Source organism: Equus przewalskii, chromosome 9 (genome assembly GCF_037783145.1).
Source record: "Equus przewalskii isolate Varuska chromosome 9, EquPr2, whole genome shotgun sequence".
Lineage (NCBI taxonomy): Eukaryota > Metazoa > Chordata > Mammalia > Perissodactyla > Equidae > Equus > Equus przewalskii.
Window position 1 is genome coordinate 12,667,025 of NC_091839.1, and position 23,823 is coordinate 12,690,847.

Here is a 23,823-nt window from a genome sequence, read left to right on the forward strand (position 1 = left end):
TTGTATGTATGTGTAGTGTGTTCATTCTCATAGCTGTAATCATTGTATTCCATTGTATGAATACCATAATCTTTCCCTCCAATGATCATTCACAGGATGTTAGCAAGCAGAAATAGTGGGTGATAAAAGCCATCCCCTAGCTAAAAGTCTCAAAGTGGTGATAGCATGTGGTACTGAATCACGCTACACCAGATGAAGGCCTGACCTATGAGATTCATTTAATTGACCGCTGCTCATGCCTTTCAGATGGATGTAGTTGCATATTCTTCCCTGAAATTCAACTCCCAGGAATCAAAGAAACAAACTTCAGCCTCCCCATCCCCATTAGCCATAGAAACAGTTTATTCAGAAGTTAAACAGAAGTACTGCAACCTGCCCTGTTCGCTTCACTGCTGACTTACTCCAAGCTTCTCATCCCCATCACTGGAAGGATCCCTTTACCCTCAAGGAAAAGAAGACGAAGCCTCTTCCCTGCCTCAACTTCCAAATGAGTCACCTCCAGGCTGCCCAGTCACAGCCCCTCCCTTCAGTGACAATACATGAAAAGGTACAGCCAGGAGTCTGTAGGAAACCCAACCTTCCCAGTCTTTGAAATTTGGCAAAGCAGACCTTGGGAAAGAGTTGCCAGAACCTTCCTCCCCTCCCCATCTCTGGACCTAGACTTGTTTTAAACCTGCCCATTCAGAGCACACTCACCTTCCCACCCCAGTCCTGTCTTATCCGAGTCTAACAATAATTTACCACAAACTTGAGAGATATGTCCTCATCCCCTGAAATGCATGTGCCTGAAAAGAACACAGAAAAAGTAAAAGTAAAAGTGTCTCCTGTCTCTCCAAAGTCCAGGGTAAACTCACCAGACACAGGAAAGCAAATATATAACCAATTCCAAACTGGAAATTTTTACACTTTTGTCCACTGTCAGGGTTGTCTACACGTAGCACCAGGGCCTAAGTACCTTGCTGCTTAGCTGGAATACCACATAACCCTTTGGCAAGCCTGTCTTCACAAACCAAATAGAAGCAACTAGGAAAATTATTTGCCAAGATACATAGGTGAGTCCTAGTGGAAAATGCAAAAAAAAAAAAAAAAAAATGCACACATGTTTTAATCACTTTATGGGCTTTATTCAAGCAAATGCCCCCAGAAGGAGGGGTTACAACTTTAGGGAGGAGTCAGCTGTTAACAGAGACAACCTGCTGGGAATTTGGGAAAGGAATCAGAGAGCTACCCTTCAGAGACTGTTAAATGACTGTTAAAGAATGCACAATTTGGGGTGGTGGGTTTTTTCCTTTTCTCTGAGACATTCTGCCATTTAATTTTTCTACTTGTTTATTTATGTGAGAAGGGTTATTTTCCCTTAGCTTAGCTGTGTGAGCCAATCTGACTGCCTTAGAAGAAAGAAACCACCAAAACCCCTCAAGTCCCCTTGGCCAGGAGCTCCTCAAGGCTTTTATGTCAGGGGCTCCAAATAGCAAAGAAGCAGCCATTTTCCTCATTCATGGCTAGAAATGGCTCTAACTCAGTTTCCAGGCATCTCAGGCCAATCACCAGCCACCATTCTATCCCATGTATCTGGCTGTGCATGTTCTGTCTGTCTGTCCCACTCATTTTCTCAGGAAAACTTGGCCCCTGCTAAGGTACATTTGGTTCTTGAGAAGTGGGAGCACCTTCAAGGGAACACTATCACTCATGCCATTGGCATTGTTTACAACCTAGAAAGCTGGACTGGTGCTGATGGTCCTTAAGACATAGGGGAATATTATAACAGAGTCCTCGGCTTCTTGAAGAGCATCTGAAATTTGTTTTCCCTCATGGGATCTATGAGTCCCAATGTGTCTTAGGATAAAAGGAAGGGCAAGAGAAGGAGGGGCAAGTACACTTCCCACCTAGCGTTCTACTACACAGATGGAATCTCTTTAGGGCTGTTGAGGGAAAGGTTTTATTTGATACTGATTACTTGATCTCATGCTGTGCCTAAGAGGCCCCCTCAAAGAGGGTTAGTTGGGAGTTCTCTGTACTCAGGTACCTCTTTGAGAGTTTTCTAACCCTGACACACACTGTATAGACTTCTCCTTATCCATGCTACTCTGTGTTATTTAATTTTGCTTACCTAAGGCCCCTTTGGAATTATTTGTAAATGTGCTCTATATTTATAATAAAAATTATTTATCAGACATCAACATGCTGCCTCACAGTTGATACTGCTTTAGACAATGACTTCTTTATAGGCAGAAGCAAGAGAAACTGCTTGACTGGGCGTCAGAGTAACCCTATTTCTAAGTCTACAGATATTTGATCTAGTGATCAGAGAATTAGTTAAATTCATGTGCACACCTGCTAACAAAGTGAGTCTATCTAGAACCAACAGGCCACAGCTCCTAGAAGAAAATAGCTGTTTTCCTCCTAGAAAGAAGATGATTTCATGAGGAAGATTTCAACCAGCCTCTTTCTTAGGGACAAATAACCTTCCCACACAGGTGGCTCCAGTGAATCAAATGCAGCATTACAGCTTTCACACATGAGAGTCTCCACAGGTTCAGTCATATAAAAATTTTCTAGTACCTTCTACCGGTCTCCAGTTCCTTCAGAGGGTCCAATCTCTTCTGACATGAATAGACTTCATTTATTAATTGCACTAAGCCTTAACCTATTATCTCATTTCCTTTACTTCCAAGCATTGAAACATATGTGCTGTCTTTCCCCTTCCTCATCACCTCATTTCCTCAGGGGCCTCTGCCGGAGTGCCTCCAGACCCAAGACTGCTAGAAGCAGCATAAAATCAGTATCTACCTCTTGGTCAAATTCAAAGGTATTTTCACAGTCCTCACATTGTTCACTTTTACAAGATCTAAGACCACAGACAACTTTTTCCTTCTTGGATGCTCTCCTCCTCCCATCCACAGCTGATGCACTGCACCCCCACACCAGATTTAGTTCTCAGACCCTGCTTGTCTCCCTCCATCACCCTCTTTCCACAATCCAATGACCTCTCTGCAGCTGCCTTCTACATCTCTATCTTTAGCCTCTACTACTTCCCAGAACTCATGACACTCACATCAGAATACCTTCAGCCCTTGCTCTTTTGTTTCCCAGATTCAATGCATCATCAAAACACATTGATTCTTTTTCAAAATCTCTCAGTTGTGTTCTTCTCTCCATTCCCATAAACCTTAATAACCCAGGCCTCAACAACCCTGCTGTGAGAAGTACAGCTTGACTTCTTGTCTCTGTCTCTCTACTGAAATCTTGCTTGCATACTGCTGCCTCATTACCTTCCTAAAAACTGGTTCACTCTCCTACTTAAGAATCTATAGTGGCCTAACCCGGCCAACCAGATAGGTTCAAATTTATTCCTCTTTACTAACATTTCTTACTTTCTTTACCACTACTCTCTAGTATAATTCCTCCATTCTAATTAGATTTCTCTCCTTACCCATCCCTGCCCCTCCACCTCATATATATATATAATTCTTAGTGCCAATGACATGCCTGAAAACAAACACCAAACAAGGCAATGTTCTCCCTGTTCTCTCACAGAGGAGTTACCCACACCAGTCACCACAAGCAACAACTCTGACCCTGGGGAGGACAAGGACCCTGTAGCATTAACATGTGAACCTGAGACACAAAACACAACCTACCTGTGACTTAGAATCTTTTCCTGATGACCAGTTCCTGTGTTCATAAAATCCTGTTGAAGACCTGCTGTGCCTCAAGTCTCAGTGTTGGATTCCAAAAAAGATACAGAAATGAGAAAGGCAGGGTCAATATCCCAGGGAACATAAGGCCTAAGACAGGAGACGAGACATGAAAAATGATTACAATACAAAGATAGAAAGGGATAAATGCCACAAGAGAAATCCAATGGAAAATATGGCTACACATTAGAATGAGTGGGAAATTTTTATAAACAATTGATACTCAGGCCCCACCCACAGATCCTGATTTAATTGGCGTGGGGTAGAACTCAGGCAATGGCAATTTTTTAAGCTTCCCAGATACTTTTAACAGGTAGCCGGAATGGAGAATCTCTGCTATAATAGGTGTAACTTGAGCCTAAAAGCAGTCATTTTTAGCTAGGAGTATGAATCAGAATTACCTAAAAAATCTTTTCAACATACATAATAAGCCTATAAACCATTCCTGAAGAAGCTGATACAGTAGATCTGGAGTGAGATATGGGCTTGTATATTTTGCAAAACTCCCACATAATTCTCACATATATTTTATGTTAGGAAACACTGACCTGAAACAGGTAAGACTGAAAAACTGGGGAGTTGGAGAACATTCTATGAGATGGGCATGAGAGGAATATTTATTCTGCAAGGCCCAGAGAAGTACTCAAAAATAAATTATTGGCAAATAGCTTAACTTTAAAATACCAAGTACTGTGAGGAAGGGAAACAACTGATATTCTTACATATTGCTGATGGAAATATAAAATGGCACAACCTCTCTGGAAAAGAGTTTGGCATTTTCATATAAAGTTAAATATACTTATACAGTGCAGCAATCCCACTCCTAGGAATTTGACCAAGAGAAATGAATACAGATATCCACACAAAGAGTAATATATGAATGTTTACAATAACATTATTCACAGTAGCCGAGAAGGGGAAACAACCCAAATATCACTTAACATGTGAATGGATAAACAGATTGTGGTATATCCATACAATGGAATACTAATTAGCAATAAAAAGGGCACAAACTTCTGCTAAAACAAGATAGATTAATCTCCAAAACACTACGCTGTGCAAAAGAAGTCAGACACAAAGGAGCACATATGATATGATGCCATTTAAATGAAGTTCAAGAATAGGCAATAGTAATTAACGGTGTTAGAACTCACCATAGGGGTGGACTTCACTACAAAGGTGCACAAGGGCACTTTTTGGGCTGATGGAAATGTTCTATATCTCAGTGCAGGTGGTGATTACATGTGCGGACACACTTGCCAAAACACAAATCATAAACTTAAGATCTGTATGCATTTCTATGTATTTAAATTTCATCTCTATTTGTAAAAATAAAATAAGCAAAAGAGCAGCTAGTTCAATCTATCAGGTACAAAATACCCATTTATTAGCTCAGAGGAAGAATATCTCAGGCACAAGCCCAGCCCAGTGGTACAAAGTCACGCAGATGGGCAGTGGCAGAGCTCCCGCACACTCTCCGGATGACTTACAAGAGGCCATGTTACCTGAGAGCACCTGTTCCAGAGCCAGACCACCTTCACTGGAGTTCCTGCTCCTGAATCCCCACTGTGACACTTCAGGCAAGCTATTTGTAATGTCTCTGGGCCTCAGATTCTTTACCTATAAAACACAGATTATAACAATATATGCATCATGGGCCATTGTCAGGAGTCAATGAGTTAATCCAGGTGTAAAACACCTAGAAGACAGTGGGTGAGCAATAAATGTTGGCTGTTAGAAGTGGCAGCAGTACCCCAGCCCACAATACCGCACATTTTGCAAATCTCATCTAATTCCTATTAGTCACTGAACTTGTCTTTGTCAGACTGCACACTTGTAAAGTAGGGACTGTGTCTTACTTATCTCTGTATCCCCAGAACCTAGCCTAAGGCCATTTCATAATAGGCACTGATCAGTCAACTCTTCTTTCAGGCAGCAGGGGAGAGACCGCCAGAAGCCTCTAACTCCCTCATGATTCTCCTATGGATTATACCCTGAATTCCCACAATATTTTGGCTTCTGTTAGCTTCCTTCTTTGTTTCCACCTCCTCTCTCACTCTGCTCCAGAGATGTGCATTCACTAATGGTCATCTCTGGCCCCGTCCCTGGCAGGTGTTCCAGTGCCTCCATTCTCTCTCCCCCCACAGCTATATTATCTAAACAGCCTCAGCATCACTTATTCTGAGATTAACAAAGAGTAAACGGAGGCTGAATTTCTAGAACATTGGCCTCATACTTGTGAAAGTAGAATCCTCTGGAAAAGAGAAAAGCAGATAAGATGGTAGCCAGAACATAAAGCCGTCAAAAAAAGCTGCACTTTTGAGGAATCTTGTAGACATATTTGTATAATTAGCTAGCATCTCACTGGGGTTGTGAGGGGTTCAGAAACTGCTGGGGAGGAGACGGAGGCATGATGGACAGGGAGCCCAGCTTTTTTTTAATGAACAATTATAAAGCAAAACTTTATTGGACCAGCACCCAGGTCAAGAAACAGAACTCCACCCTAGAAGACCACTGAGGCTCCTCCCAAGAGTGCTTCCTCCTTTTGGCCATCCTGACTTCTACAATGGTCATTTTCTTCAAGTTTTTTTTTTTTTTTTTGAATTTTGATTCTTTTTTTATTGCAGTAACAATGGTTTATAACATTATATAAAGTTCAGGTTTACATCGTTATATATTTCAATTTCTGCATAGATTACAACATGTTCACCACCCAAAGACTTCTACTTATATAGCAATCTATATTGAGATGATGCTCTCTTTAGTTTGACCTCTTCCTAAAAGCTCTACTCTTTTACTCTCCTCCTCCAACATTTTATGTTTTTGATATTATATTTAACTTCTTATTTTGTGTATGTATCCATTATCTTCTTATCATTGAAATAGGTAATTTTAGTACTTTTGTCTTTTGACCTTCATATTCTCTTCATAGGTGGTTGATCTGCTACCTTTACTGTATTTTTGCCTTTGCCAGTGATTTTATTGTCTTTTTTTTGGATAATTTCCTTGTTCCTATTTGTGGTCTTCTCTTGCCCACTTAAATAAGTCCCTTTATCATTTCTTGTAAAACTGGTTTCTTGATGATAAACTCTTTTAATTTTTGCTTGCCTGGGAAATTCTTTCTCTCTCCTTCCATTCTGAATGATAACCTCGTGGGGTAGAGAATTCTTGGCTGTAGGTTTTTTCCTTTTGGCACTTTAAATATATCATGCCACTCCCTTCTCCTTTAAGGTTTAGGCTGAGAAGTCAGGTGATAGGCTTATGGGACTTCCTTTCTATGTCACTTGTTGTCTTTCTCTTGTGGCGTTTAGGATTCTCCATCTTTAATTTTGGACATTTTAATTATAATGTGTTTTGGTGTGGGCCTCTTTGGGTGTATCTTGTTTGGTGATCTCTCTGCTTCCTGTACTTGGATGTTTGTTTCCTTCTTTAGGTTAGGAAAGTTTTTGGTATCATTTCTTCAAATAGATTCTCTAAATCATTCCTTTTGGTATTTTCCAATTTTTAGTTGACATTCTCACTGTGTTCATCCATTCTTCTCCAAAGATCACTGACTTATGACTTTTTTGCTTTAAATCCTTATGACTTTTTCCTTTACTCTTTGTCAGATAGATTGTTTATTTCTGTTTCATTTAGTTATTTTTCTGGGGTTTTGTCCTGTTCCCTTGCTTGGAATGTATTCCTTTGCCTCCTCATTTTGCCTCTTTCTCTGTGCTTCTATCTATGTACTAGGTGGGTCAGCTATGTCTCCTGATCTTGGAAAAGTGGCCTTGTGTAGGAGACACTTTTTGAGGCTTCTCACCACCAGTTCCAAATGTTCCAGGAGTGACCCTTGTGTGGGGTACATGTGTCCTTCTGTTGTGGCAGTGTTGCTCTTGCTTCAGGGGCACAGGGAGTCTAGACTGTCCCTCTGAACAGCTGGTTGTAGTGCTCAGCTGCATGTGCATGCTATGGACACTTCAGTCAATTTGTTGGGTTTGGGGAGCACCTGCACAGTTGGCCTCAAGGTCTAATAGCACATTCCTCTTGCAGTTTTTCTGTTAAGTGAGTTGGCTCCCAGCGTAGCTGGTTGCTCGGCTCTGGGGCTTACAATTCCTGTGGGCCTCTGGCCTGCAAGGCTGTTGTCAGCTGTCTCAGGATTACAGCTGAGTGGGGCTGGGCCGAGGCATGGGAGTACCCAATTATTTCTGGCTTTGGAAGGCAATGCCAATCCCTATATGGCTGTTTGTACAGCACAGGTCTTCAGAGCCCAGCTTTATGTTAATTTTTGCTTTACAAACTTCAGAGAATCTTTTTCTCCCTGCTACTAAACATCCTCATTTTCCCCCAGAGCAGAGAGTAAGAGAGGAAGAAAATACGAAGATCCAGAGCCTGAGAACTGAGAAGACATAAGATCATAGACAGCTAGACTCTAACGATGAGGTAGGAGGGTCAGCTACACATCTCTCTTGAATCTCTTGAATCACAACTCTCTGTACAAAGTGCCCTGTGCCCTGAGCAGTGATATGGGGCTTAAACATAATCCTCATCTCCCCAAGAGTTGGAATTGTTGGTAGAACATTAACTAACTCCCCAGGAACAGAAGGAAATGGAGCCCTCTGAAGTATCTCGCCCTACCCATTTTCTCCAAGTTTCCTCTGAGAGGTGGACAGTTCAAGGCTATGTCCCCAACCCTAGCATTTGATGGCTCTTTCAACTAAAAAAATGTGGAGGAGGAGGTCACAAGGCAGAAGTGGCACACTGGAGAGAACACACTAAAAAGAGCAGCTTAAGCATGATTTGTTCAAAGTCAAAGTCATGTGGAGCATGTGGATCTCCCTTCACTGCTGGGCTCTCTATGACCACCAGTCTCATGCCATACTTGGAGCCCCATCTGAACCCAGCACTTTTCTTGCTTGGGGCCTACAGCAAAAGAGAAAAGGGGAACTGGGAACTGGAAGACAAATAAATACAAGCAGATTGGCAGGCTCTCTGAAATATTTAGTGTGATTGTAACTGACAAATAAATGGCAAGCAATAGGATATATTGGAGTATATGAGGAAGCCATTTGGTGTAAACTTAATTCAGCCTGACTTTATTTTTCCAAAAGGGGCTGGCATGGCCATTGAGCATGCATTGTATATCTGCTTTAAGCATTTGCTGTGTCCCAAAGACAAGAGCAAACGGCCTTAAGATAAAGACGCAGTGTCCCCAGTATTGGCATTTCCTTAAGGATAAGCATCTCTCCCTAGGCTAGGAACTGATTGCTGTGCTCACCTGTGACCACCCAGGTTGAGACAATAGACCTGATATCCTGCTGTGTCCACTAAGACAATAGACCTACTACCTGCTGTGTCCATCAATTGCCATTGTGACAGAGCAGTATCATGACTATTGTAAAAGGGACATTGAAGTCACATGTGAAACATGCTCTTTAAGTTTATATAAACCCTTTGTACACCTCCACTTCTTTGGTGACCTTCCTTCCTCAGAGAATGAAGGCCCTGGGCTATATGGTCCTCACATTTGGCTCAGAATACACTCGCCCAAATTTTCATTTACAGATCAGTTATGGATTATTTGTATCAACATTTCTTGGTATAGTCATCGCAGGATTTCAGATAAACCCACCGGAGACCACCTGTAATATACACCAAACCAGCATTCTAGTACCAATAGGGGCCCCTTGAGGTCCCCAGATAACTGTATTCTTCAGGTTGTGAGTTCTCCTGAAACCTGGACCTCCTTATTTTAATTTGATTGTCCACGAGTTTATATGAGCTGGTTAAGGTCTTAAGACAAGGTGTCTTAAGGGAGTACCAGTATATGCCCTAGGTAAGAGAAACCTAGGAGGAATTCCTAGGAAAGAGGAAGCTAGGGAGAATTCCTAGGCCAGAGGAGCCTAGAGGGAACTGTGGAGTGAATAGGGAAGGCTGACCTTTTTAATTAGTCTTTAAGTTGGAAAGAATTGTGTTTATCAAGTCTGAACAAACTGCTTGATAGAGAAATGAGAGGCTGAATGTGTTTACCTCCCAAGAAAAGGGACACTGCTCCTCCCAGCCCAAAAGGCATGCTCAGGTGACTAAGGACCTCAGTAGGAGTGGTGTAGGATAAAATGCCTCATGACATGTAGTTGTTCCATAGGGAACTCCACTCTCATTCACATTAATTAATTACAGCTCATCTAAGGAAGTGCAATGGGCTGATCACTCATGCTCTGAGCCCCCACAACAGTTTTAGACTACCAGAGGGAGAAACCAAGGCACATAAGAGCATGTTTATGGCCTTTCTCTAGGGAGTAATTCTCACAAGAAGAACATTTTCTGATCCATTACATTGTCCTTAGAAGTTGTTCAGATTTTATATCAAAACAAAATTAAAATAAAAGTGGGAAATCGAGCTTACAAAAAAGCCCAATCAGTTCCCAAATGGGCAGCCTCTCCTCAGAACTCTGGTTGGTGTCATGCTGTCAGTGCAATTGCTTATCAAAGGGGGATATTCCCAGTCCAGATTCCTAAGGCCAAAATAAAGAATTAAAGAGAAAAAAAACTGGGAAAACAAATTTTTGCCACCATGGTCTGCTACAAGAACACCTTAACCCAGAAATCTAAGGAAAATCTTTGTTGTATCTGTCTGTTGTTTATGTGTGTGTCTATACGTATGTTAAAAATGTGTGGTATTTTACCTGTGGATGGTACAATTTCTAAAGAGCTCTATTCAATTGACTTAAAGTAAGAGCTTACAAAAAATTTTTTCAAGGCAACTAACCCAAATGTCTTTCAAGTTTACGTGATATAAAGTAACTTTTGGTAAGTGAAAGCTTGTTTAAGTTTATTGGTTTGATTAAAACAGGCATGTCCTCATAACTGTCAGAATTGCATATGATACAGACATGCAGCCTTTTTTCTAACTTTATTGGTCAAATAAGGTGACATTATCTCTTACAAAACTGGTTAACAAAAATAATATCTTAAAATGATGGCTAATTTTGTCTAATGTCTCATCAAGTCTTGTAAGCAATCTAAATGATTATTGGGAACAAGTAAACTAAGCAGATGTGAAAAAGATGGCTGTTGGGTGAACTTTTAACAATAATTATATATTATGTTGTATGTACTTAAAATAGCTTCCAAAATCTGTTTGGTAACTTGAAAATTTGAAGTTTTTCTAGTTTAATTTAAACGATAAGGATTCATTAAATATCTAGATCATCTCTAAATAAGACAGAGTGTTGGACTTAATTACTAAATATAAGTTTATCTACTTTTGGTTTCTTATTACAGAAAAACTAAAAGTTGTTGAAGTGTATTATTAGACATATCTTGCTATTAAAATATTCTACTATAAATTGTTCCTAAAAATTATTAAAAGTATTTATAAATTTGCCAAGCCACAAAATACTAAAGAAAATTTATAATTGCTTACTTCTTAATTTTTACTAAAAATTAAGTTTTATAAAGATTAAAAATTCTAATATATGTAATTAAAGCTACTATAAATTAAGGGAAATATATTTGTATTCAGAGTAAGATGTAAGTTTTCAATAAAGAAGATATAAAGGCTGGAAACATTTTTGGTTTTTTGGTTAAGAAAGATAAATTTGTCCTAAAGTACTAGGAGGAAAAAAAAGAAAGGCATGGGACAAATTCTGAATGTCAGAGAAAATGACTGAACGTTGTTGGAAGTAACACCCTGAGGAGTTTATGCATGGTCAAGTTGGCTAAGATTAAAATAAATTTAATTCAATGAATAAGGTTTCATATAAAAAGTAAGCTGGTCCAAAAATTAGAATTTGGCTTTCTCTCCTAGAAGGATAATTTTCTTAAACTCTTAGTCTGTTCTTGATAAAGAGGTTATAAAAGGTTTTTCTTTTGAGTAAGTTTACGTAAAGGACAGAAGATCTGTGTTTTGTTAAGATAATTTCCTATGTTCAAAAGGACTAAGTTCTCTCTATTAAGGTTTTTGACTATTTCTTTTGTCACTTTGGTTAAATATTATGAAGCATTGTTTCAGCGACCCTTGTTTCACAATAATAAGATCAACAATCCCTTGATCTTGTTTAAATAAGTGTTTTAAAATCTTTTGATATTTTTGACAAGCTCTCCATAATTCATTTCCAAAATAAGGTCTTCATTTGACATTCCTTGAGAATTTTCAGAGGGCTCCTGGGACTTCTCAAAGAAATTTGTTCTCTCTTCCTGTGGAAGGGGAGATATTAATTAGGCTTGTTTGGTATGCTAAATTGCATGGGAAGCATCATCAAGTAAATGATGACAAACCCTCTTAGGTTCTATTGCAAAGGTAAGTATTATTCACTATTTTAACCCTGCTACCTTGCTCCCAACATGACAAGAGGAGAAGACCATGACTGCATTCTATTATTTAATTGGTTTACAAATGGGTCTTACTTAAACAATAAGCAAGGATGTTATCAAGCTGAATATGCTGTCCAGCCTCAAGAATGCCTGCTACTGTCTATTAACTCTGCTAACCCAGTAAAATATTTCCTTCTCTAGGCTCAGGAAATTGCTATGGAAGAAAAATATATACACATAAAGGGGGCAACAAAAGGGAAAAGCAATACTTCTAGAAAATTTCTCTCACAGTAGCTCATATACCCTATACTTGTTGTGCTATATGACCAAAGTATAACCTAGGGAAAATACTTCATGAGTCATAAGGCCACTTTCCCCTTCCTAAGGGACCCTTTGAGGTATGACAATTGGGCTTTGTCCAAATGTCACCATCTCAAGGACAAATATATCTTGTAATGATCTGTATGTTCTCACATTGTGTTGAGGCCTTTCCTTGCAGAAGAGCAATGCCTTTAGATAAATAATTATTGAAAAGGATAGTTCTTGTTTGAGGAATTCCTACGGAGTTACAGAGTGACCAGAGAACTCATTTCACCAGACAATTAGTTAAATATATTTGTAATATTTGGCCAGTAAGGCAGCATTTCTACTATGCTTACCATCCCCAATCCTCAGGATTTATGGAAAGAACTAACAGCACAACCAAAACTCAATTGGCAAGCTTTCAGAAGTATTTACTCTCTCATGGCCAAAAGCTCCTCTGCTAGTGCTCCTTAATCTTAGATCTACACCTTTTGGTAAACATTAGCTGTCTCCTTTTGCAACAATAGGACAGCCTATGCAATCAGACGAAGAAATATGTGAACCAACTTTGCATAAGGGATATATTACATTGTTGTCAGGGTCTTATTGAGATGCTTAAAAGAAACGAAAGACTGGGAGCTGATTCTTTCACAGAGAACTCCCAGACCTTAAGGATTCATGGACTATAACCTGGATAATTTATTTATCAGAAGAGACATCAAATAAAAGACTCTTTGAAGCCTGTTGGAAAGGACCACACCAGGATGAGAAGACAGCATCTATTGTAGACAGCTGTCCCAAGACTCCGGACCAGGCCTGTATTCCCAACCTTATATTCCCTCATTTAAACCTTTATGCTTAAACTGTATACCTATTTTATAATTGTTCCATTTAAGTTTCCAAAATACTATTGTACTTAAAGAAAGTGATTGGTTTAGAACAGACTAGTCTTGAAGGCCAGGCGTTTATCAAGCGGCTCATAATGGAACTGAATGGTTATGTGGAACAAATGTTTGGCCTTGGCTACTGCCTGGATGGCTAAAATGCTGCACCCTGAATTTCCTTTAAAAGCAGGGAAGGATTCACACTAAGCTGACACCTGTTGCCAATCTTCCTCTCTTTAAGGCCAGATTGGATCATTCAGTGTTCCACTGATATGACCTCCTAGTGACTATATTTGTTCCTTCTTTGGGGATAAAAGATGTCATTATTATATATGAAAGCCCTGACTAAATTTACTCAAGAAGCCCTTAATGATAGTCAAGCAGGAATAGCCTTATTAAATACTGAAATGTCTTTAATGAAAAAGTCAGTCCTTCAAAATAGAATGGCTTTAGATATTTTAACTCCATCCCAAAGTAGCACATACACAATCACTCAAACTGAATGCTGTGCTTTTATACGTGATTAATCTTCCAGTGTGTCATCTCTGCTAAAGCACATGAAGAAACAGATGAATGCCTTAAGCGATCCTACACCCAGTCTTGATTAATTTGGTTGGCTCCCTTCTGGTATTGGTTCCCTTTTTCAACCTGGATTGCACTTCCTATTTCTATTACTTCTTGGAATTATTGTACTAGTTATAATATTCAAACTAACTTTTGTTTTCTTTACTCACTGTTGTAAGACGGGCATGCAAACTAGAGTAATGTTTTCCTGGTGACTCGAGATTGTAAATCAATCTTATAACCCTGGACAAATTTCCTTTTCTAATAAAGACTATGCCTAAAAACTCATTTCAAACTAATGTTTTCAAATATATTGAATTGTTATCATTGGTACTGTACTTGTTCTATAATTGTGAACAATGTGAACATAAGGAATCATAGAAAAGTACATATACAACATTTGTGCAACAATCTAAAATTAATTGAAAACTATACAACCTATGAAATGCTTCCTCTGTTAATATATACATCTCTATGCTTGTCCACTATATCTGACTATTTCCCCCCAATGTGGACAACTGGGCAAATAAATGAGGTAAAATCCTATCATGGAGGGATGTGATGGATCCAGGCAAGGCAGCAACCACCTTGGCACTGAGGAATGATATTTTGATCATCAATGCTTTCTATCAAGAGATTATAGATCGAAAGGGGAAATATGACAAACAAATGGCAAGCAGTAGGATATATTGGAGTATATGAGGAAGTCATTTGGTGTAAACCTAATTCGGCCTGACTATATTTTTCCAAAGGGGCCTGGCATGGCCGCTGAACATGCACTGTATATCTGCCTTAAGTATTTGCTGTGTCCCAAAGACAAGAACAAATGGCCTTAAGATAAAGATGCAACTTCCTCTGCATTGGCATTTCCTTAAGGATAAGCATCTCTCCCTAGGCTAGGAACTGATTGCTGTGCTCACCTGTTACCACATAGCTCAAGACAACAGATCTGCTACCCTGCTGTGTCCAACAAGACAGCAGATCTACTACTTGCTGTGTCCATCAATTGCTGTGCCAACAGAGCAGTCTCGTGACTATTGTAAAAGGAACATTGCAGTCACATGTGAAACATGCTCTTTGAGGGTATATAAACACTCTGTACACCCCACTTCTTTGGTGCCCTTCCTTCCTCAGGGAATGAAGGCCCTGGACTATATGGTCCTCACATTTGGCTCAGAATGAACTCGCTCCGATTTTCATTTATAGATTGGTTATGGATTTTTGCATTGACATAATGAAGTAAAAATGGTCTTCTTATAGGGCTTAGCCTTGTTTTGAGAGCAATCCTTCATGGTAAGTGACCCAAATATTTTGAGTAATGACAGAAGTTTTGGAATAAATGTAGAGCCACCCAGGACAACTACTTTTTAGGTGCCCATTTTTATCTGGATATGATATACTTTTTTTTTTTTAAAGATTGGCACCTGAGCTAACAACTGTTGCTAATCTTTTTTTTTTTTTTTCTGCTTTATCTTCCCAAACCCCCCGTACATAGTTGTATATCTTAGTTGCAGGTCCTTCCAGTTGTGGGATGTGGGATGCCACCTCAACGTGGCCTAACGAGCGGTGCCATGTCTGTGCCCAGGATCCGAACCCTGGGCTGCTGCAGCAGAGCACATGAACTTAACCACTAGGCCACGGAGCCAGCCCCTGGATATGATATACTTTTAAAAGGAATCCTATAACTCCCATGAGTGCAAGAGCAGTAAGGAAAGTCATTTGTATAATGGTAGGTGGTAAAGGGAACCCAGAGCTCCCCAATCTCCATAATAGGACTTCCTAAGAATCTACAACCTGTGGCCCAGAACTATTCTGACGTTGTTTTAGTTCCTGTGATAAACATTTCTGAGAAGTAACTTACTTCCCATTCTGCTAACTTCTCCCATTTCTTACAGTTCCTCTCTTTCTCAGGCCTTAGATATGCCCAGTTACTCTTGTTGGGCTATAGATTTAAAAGGCTTCTGAGGGGAAATCAGTACCTAATCAACCTCTACAACATATTTCATGAAATATATTTCATGTCCCAAACAATGAATTTCAAGTTCATGAAACAGGCATCTAGCATCACCTACTATATATCATGCACTGTGGAAAGTCCTGGGAATACAAAAATGAGTAAAAATATGTTTCCTACCCTAAAAGAACCCACTGCCTACTTGGGAACAAAGACTCATCATAAGATGGAGAATCTCTTTGGAGACATCTTGAGAAGGCCATGCAAAAATATCTTCCAGGTCATTCTAACCTGGAAAGCGATTTTGCTTGGTTTGTGACCACAGGAAAAAGGGTACCCACCTTACTTTCACATCAGTGCTCAATGGCTGCTAGCACAAGCCACAGGAGGAGAGCTAACCAACAGTACCACCAACCTCCAAGTATCAGGCTTGTGTTAGGCTTGGGAGATACAAAGAGGAGTGAGATATCTAAGAAGCACTTCTTAAATGCCTCCTGTTCACCAGGTGCTATGGCAGGTACTAGAGACATAGTCACTAAACAGGGAAATGAATATCCTATAAAAGAAGGAAGCAGCAATCACAGCTAACTCAATGTATCCTGTTCCTGGGGTTTTCTTCACTAAATTGCCCCAATTTAAGCTCATCTTCCCCCTACTCTTTGAAAGAATTTGTTCCGCACTCTGATACTTAGAGTGAGCTCCCTAAAACACAAATCTAATCACGTCAATGCCCTGCCTAAAATCTAGATGTCACTCTCCATCACCTTGAGGATAAAGTCCAAACATCTTTACCCATCATGCCAAGCTCTTCATAATCTGTTCCCTGCTTATTTCTAACCCCCATCCCTCTGTACTGTCTGTTACAACATACTCAGCTACTTGCAGTTTTCTGAATATAGGTAATCCCCCACATCACTGACTTTACATGTGTTATTGCCTCTGCCTGGAAGGCCCTTCCCTAAATTTTCTGTCCTCATTTAGAATTTAGCTCTTAAAAGGAAACTAAAAGAAAAGAAAAAAGCCTTCACTGACTAGTCTCAGTACTTCCACCCTCATCCCAGGATGAGTTAGGACACCCTCCTCTGTGCTCCTATAACACCCATCTGTCCGTCAATCACAACACTTGTTATCCTGTTCTGAATTGAGCTCCTTAAGGATAACTAAAACCCTTACTATGTATTCCCATTAGTATACCCAGTGCCTAATATAATGCTTAGTGTCTAGTGGGCATTCAGGAAACTAAATACTTATTAAGGGATGGATTAATGAATGAATGACAAATATCAAGCACTTAGCAGAATCCCTGTGTGGGACAACTCTTCAATTTAATAAATCTTTATTGAACATCTATAATGTAAATATTGTCTTGCAGATACTTTAAAAATCAGGGATGAAGATTCAGTTTCTATCCTTAAGTTGCTTTCAGAGGAGCATGAGAAATTAAATATGTACTCAGATAAAGAACAAGGCATAATGACAATACAATAGGTGCTATTAAAGTTATAAAAAGGGCTAGGGGACGGCCATGGCCATCACCACCTGCTCTGTAGACTTGCTCCTCCAACTACCCTAGTTATGCCAGCTAGGTTGGAACAAATCTTTTCCTCTTAGTTCAGGCAAGGCTGACTAATTTTCCAGTAGCAACTAACAATAAGAACAAGAAAAGAAAAAATACAAAGAATTTTTTAAAAAGACAAAAATTTTCAACCAAGGATAACTAAAGCCTAACCAGAGAATCCTCAGTGGATGCCATGTGTCTAGGTCTGAACTTCCATGGAAAATAGATCTGGCTCCATAGACCCCTAACCAGCTCCCCAAGGGTCTGGCCTGACTTACATTTCACTCTCTTTCACTAAACCCTGGGCAACACTGCATGTAAGCAGATCCTGACCACTGGGAGAGGAGAGCCATTCTTTTTCTGTCATCTAGACTCACCTCATGACCTTTAGTATGACCTGAGCACATCCAGCAGCCTCCAGAGAACACTCCAATTTTGAGACCATGGAATTTCTTCTCCTGCCTGAAACTCACCTTTTTTCTTTTATTTAAAAAACTCTATGGAAAATATATCTTAGCCTGATCTTTATCGAGGATGGTTCTATCCTTTAGGGTATTTTAATATTTTTCACAACGGGCAACATCTAGGCTAGGCTCCAATGGCAGGTTCCATCTTCTCAATGTCTTCCTCCTGTCCACCCTTGCCAAAAACAATAGAGAACAGGTTCTTTTCCGATTTCAAAACCCTTTACCCCAACTTATACAATGCCTATTGAAGTATAGATAATTCTAACAAGTTTTGGGAAAACAATTTGGCAGCATTTATCAAGACCCCAAGTAACTCATTTGAACAAATTATCTATTCATTTCAGAAATATAGCCCAGGAACTAATTAGAAATGCAATACAGATTTAACACAAGAAGATGTTTATCACAGCAAAATTTAAGAGGAAAAAATTGGAAATAACTCAGATGTCCAATAATAGGGAAATTATTAAGTAAGTTATGAATTATCCATTAACATAATATGAAATGTTCACTTTCTGGATGTTTGTTAAAATTTTAATAATATGAAAAAGTTCCTAACAAGCAAAAAATCAATGTACAAAGTTATTTATATAGTATGATCTCAATAAGTAGAAAAACAGGCCAAAAAAAGTATAAACAGAGGCCAGCCCTGTGACTTAGTAGGTAAGGTCACTGGGCTCTGCTTCAGCCTCCCGGGTTTGTTTCCCAGGTATGGACCTACACCACTCAACAACCATGCTGTGTCAGTGACCCACATACAAAATAGAAGAAGATTGGCACAGATGTTATCTCAGGGGGAATATTCCTCAAGCAAAAAAAGGAAGATTGGCAACAGATGTTAGCTCAGGGCAAATCTTCCTCAGCAAAAAGGAAAAAAAAAGTCTAAAAATATCTGTCTCCAGGTGGTGCAATTAGAAGAATTTTTTCTTACACTTTACAAAATTTCTGTAATAAATATTTACTGTTTCTACAATCAGAAAAAAAAATCTTTTCTCAAATATATGTCCTCTGTGGACCTCAAATTAGTGGAGTACTTGATGTATATTAGGTACTTAATAAATATGTGTTGAATTAATTAATTAATAGAAGAAGTGAGCTCGTATTTGTTCCCTGAGGAACAAGAAGCAGAGAAAGTTAACTGCACTGAGAATAGGAAGGCCTAGATTTGAGAGACCCTGAAAAATTATTGCCTCTCTGCACCCATAAAATGGAGGGAACACCTGGTTAACCTCCCTCAGCAGATTCTGGTGAGAAGTAAATGAGAGAATGCCTGTGAAACTATTTTGTAAATTGGAAATATCTACACAACATCTAAAGACAGACAATAAGAAACTCCTGTTATTTTTGCGCTTCTCAATTTATTGCAGAACAGGAATGATATACACCTGAAGCCCACTGAATAATCACTCCTTTCCATAAACAGCTGACCAATTTCCCCATTTCTCCAGGTTCCCCAAGACTAGGTGTCTCCTGAGAAGGCATCTTGCAGAATTCAAATTGTTATAGAGTTATAACATCAAAGTCCATAAAACATACAGTAAAGACCTTCCCTACCTACACCTGGAGTCTCTTACAAGAGGCAGAAAGAAGCTTCATGCCTGACATTGCCCTGGCTTCCTAAATACTCCCTCTGCCCCTAATTTCTCCTTTCCAACCAATTCTGCACTTTATCATTAAAAAAACATCTTCCTCTATCATAGAATCACAGACTCCTTAGCTAGAGAAACTCCTTGATAATCACATGGTCCGAACTCCTTACTTTAAAGATGAGGCATCTAAGACCCAGAGAGGTTAAAAGAATAAGTGATTGAATCAAGGTCATAATATGAATGTCATTTCCTTCCTCAAAAATCTTCAGATAAAGCCGAAAATCTTTAGCGTGGCATTCAAAGCCCTTCACAACAGCCCCAACCTACCTATTGAAACTCTTCTCCCTCTAGTCTCCTCCACAAACCATTGGTTCCAATTCAACTGGCTTCTTCTCCGTCCCCTGAACTTAAGCTGCTTGGCCTCATCTCAGATGCTTTCCTGGAATGCCCCTCCACCTTCCTCTCCAACCTTTGCACACTCACAAGGTGCACCTGTTCAGGAAGGCTTCTCTGACCAGCTTAACCCATAGAACAGCTCTCCTACCTCTGAACTCCCAAAGCTCTCACTGTCCATTACACCTGCTGACCTGTTATAGAACATGTGGTCCTGATGCTGTGATCTGTATCTTTACCTGTCTTACTGCCTCTCCCCCGACCCAGACTACAACCTCCTTAAATATAAGGGATTGTATTTTCTATTTCTCCACATCCTCCGCTGCACCCACTCCCCATGAATGACATTTACTGAGCACCTACAACATATAAGTTGCTGTTCTAAGTGCCTTATGCATGTTATTTCACTTAATCCTCACAGTTTTCTCACAGATGAGAAAACTGAGGCTCAGAGAAGATGAATAAATGGCCAAGGCCACACAACTAAAAAGTGGCAGACCCATGATGGGACACCACGTCCGTCAGCCTTCAAAAGCCTTAAGCCATAAGCCATGCTGCCTCTAGCCCAGCCAGAGCCTGGTAGCAGGCAGGTGTGCCAGGACTACTTACTGTGACTGAGCCATTCCCAGGGCCAGGTGGAGAGCCAAGGTACACATGACAGGGAAACAGAGCCAGCCTGATACTCTCTCCTCTGAAGCCCACATCTGGGTTTCCCTGGATCCCTGCAGGGTCTCCTTAGCTTCTTGGCATTAACCCTTCACCCTGTGCCAATTTAGGCAGCAGCCCCACTCTGTTCCACAGGTAGCTTATCTGGGAACCCTGACCAAATGGGTAAGACGTCAGGAAATGAAAAGCCAGATTCCTCTGAAGCAAAGTCAAAAAAGTGATTCTTGAGCAACTAGCTCTCTGGGAGGGGGACCCTCCCTATGGCCACCCAGTTTCAGCTCCTGTGTTTTCCTTTCCAGGCCTGTCAGGCAACTTTGGGATGGCAGGGACAAGACTTTTGCCAACAAGCCCTGTCCTACAGAACTAGGTTGGAGGAAGCCCTGACGCTGTGCAAACCCCCAGGTCGGTATGAGGACCCGTGACTCTCTTGCCTTGTCGTGACCCAGGATACATCTTCCACATGCCCACATGGAAGCAGGCTTCTCAGCTCTCAGGGTAGCAACTAACATTTACTCAGTGCCTACTGTGTGCCAACCACTATAGCTGGTGCTTCAAATGCTATTCTCAATTAATTCCTGTTATCATCTGTGAACTAGTCTAGTGCAGTAGTTAAGGAAAAAGGCTTTGGGGTCAGAGTGTCCGAGTTCAGACTCCCAGCTCCACCACCTACAAATTACATTACTTGGGCCTGCTAAATAACCTCTCTGTGCCTCAGTTTCGTCATCTGAAAAATGATAGCTACAGTAGTACTTAATTCCTAGAAATGTATGAAGATTGAATTAATAAATTAATTAATAAATTAATTAAAAGTGCTCAATACAAGTTTGCTATTATTACAACTATCATGTGGACATCATCTCCATTTTACAGATGTAGCAACTGAGTCTTAGAGAGCTTACATCACTTGCCAATGTCACACAATTAATAAAGGATGAAGCAAGGATTTAAATCCATGACTCTCTACCTGACTCCAAAGGCACATAGACATCTGAAACATCTCAGGGCTTGACGCCTCTCTTTGTCTCTCTTCTCTCTGTCTCTGTCTCTCTCTATCTCTGTTTTCTCTCTCACTAAATGGTACTTAGGGAGCAGCTGGGCTGGTAAAGAGCCACAATATGACCCACATTAGAATTAAGTTCACAGGGTCATCCTGGAGAAGTAGAAATGTGCAGGGCCCAGAGCCAACCCTAAGAACATGGGGTCTGGGAAAATTTCCCTCCCCTTACCCCCTCACAAGTGACATCAGGCTAAAATGAATACCAAAGGCAGTATTGAAGGAGGAAAGAAGGCACAAAAGGGCATCACGAAGCCTTAGCAGAATGGGTTTTCAACAGAGAGGTTGAGTCCCACCCCATTTGACTTAGTGGTGGAGGGGACATCATATGGCATAGGGGATGTGAGCCTTGGTATGGGAGCCTTAGAAAAAAAATTGGCACAAGTTGGTCTGAGCATTTTTGAGCATCTTTGTCTCTGCCCCACCCTTAGCTACTGCCCAACCTCCTGGTCTGAACAAAGTCAAGTCACAGCAGTTCCCCAGAGATAATTCCACAGGGCCTCAAATTGCCCTGCTCTCTCACTGCTCACATTGTTAAGAGTAGATAACAAACCCTGTTTCTGGTCCCTCAAGGAAATACACTCAATCTCCATCTCTGGGAGCGCTGCAGGGCATGCTCTTGTAGCTTGAGGAACTAAGAGATGAGCTGATGGGCCATCAGAGCAGCCATCCTCACCACACTACCTACCACAGCATTCCCTAGGGAGCCCAGGTTCCTACTTCCCATGGTCCCTGTGCTCCTGAAAACGAGAGTCATAAAGTGCAAGGGCTGGACCCCTGCCCCACTCTACTCCATCAACCATTCCAGCATCTCACCTCACCTGTCTGGTTCTTAGAGTCCCACAGGCTACTAGTAATACAGAGATGGATGCTGAGTGAATTAGGCCCAAAAAGCCTTGTTCAAGAAAAGACCAACAATTAGCTCCTGAGGATAGAGACTGAGTTTCATATATCTTTGAAAATTCAGCAACTGGCACTTGGCAGGTAGGTGACAGTATCAGTGAAATTACATCATTTTTAAAGGTCAGAATGCCTAAATATTGGATAGAAACAAGCCACAAATTTGACCTATTTCCTGCTTGTCAATGTGTCTCTAATCTTCCCAGAACACGATGATACCTCTGCCACAGAAGCTCTCAAATCCTCTGGGCCCTACTCACAAATCCAAGGGTGGTGACAGCTAAACAATCAACACCTAATTTCTGAGAACTGACCTCAGACTGTTTAGGAAGATCTAGTGTTTCACCTTGATCTCCCCACAGCCTCACACATTACACATGCAAGAATAAAACAAGGTGAATTTCAGACCAGATTAAGGAAATTTCTAACATATTTTTAATCATCCCCCCGATAACACAAGTTACCAGTACATTGCACAAAAGCAGAAACATAAATAAAGCAAACCCAGCCCCTGAATTACTTCCTCTCAGCATCAACTGCCATTGACTAGACACTCTGAATCACATACACGTCCATAGTACCAAAAGCAATATACAGATTCAAGGCAATCCAAACCAGAATTCCAATGACATTCTTCACAGAAATAAAACAAAGAATCCTAAAATCTATATGGAAGAACAAAATATCCCGAATAGTCAAGGAAATGCTGAGAAAAAGGAACAAAGTTGGAGGTATCAAACTCCCTGACTTCAACATATACTACAAAGCTATAGTAATCAAAACAGCATGATACCCACACAAAAGCAGACACACAGGTCAATGGAACGGAATTGAAAGCCCAGAAACAAAATCACACATCTATGGACAGCTAATTTTTGACAAGGGAGCCAAGAACATACAATTCAGAAAGTGAAGTGTCTTCAATAAATGGTGTAGGGAAAACTGGACAGTCACCTGCAAAAGAATGAAAATAGACCATAATCTTACACCATACACAAAAATTAACTGAAAATGGATCAAAGACTTGAAGGTAAGACCTGAAGCTATAAAACTCCTAGAAAAAAATATAGGCAGTACACTCTTTAGCATCAGTATTAGAAACATCTTTTCGAATATCATGTCTACTCGGGCAAGGGAAACAAAGGAAAAAGTAAGTGTAACTTCATCAAACTAAAGAGCTTCTGCAAGGCAAAAGAAACAAGGAACAAAATGAAAAGACACCCCACTAATTGGGAGAAAATATTTGCAAATCATATATCCCAGAAGGGGTTAATCTCCAAAATATGTAAAGAACTCATACGACCCAACAATAAAACTCAAACAACCTGATCAATAAATGGGCAGAGAAGATGAACAGACATTTAACCAAAGAAGATATACAGATGGCCAATAGGCACATGAAAAGATGTTCATCATCACAAATCATCAGGGAAATGCAAATCAAAACTACAATGAGATATCATCTTACACCTGTCAGAATGGCTGTAATCGCTAAGAC

General features: G+C 40.2%; 1 protein-coding gene across 2 annotated transcripts in view; it reads right to left on the bottom strand.

Annotated features, from left to right (window-relative positions):
* Positions 1–23,823, bottom strand: part of LOC103542475 (cell adhesion molecule CEACAM1-like) — a 432,471-nt gene that overhangs the window by 190,574 nt on the left and 218,074 nt on the right. For both annotated transcript variants that reach the window (XM_070557986.1, XM_070557987.1), the window contains 2 exons: positions 5,204–5,318; positions 3,642–3,788 (listed from right to left, as the gene is read on the bottom strand). The gene's annotated coding sequence lies outside the window, so the exon portion shown is untranslated. The remainder of the gene's footprint in view (positions 1–3,641; positions 3,789–5,203; positions 5,319–23,823) is intronic.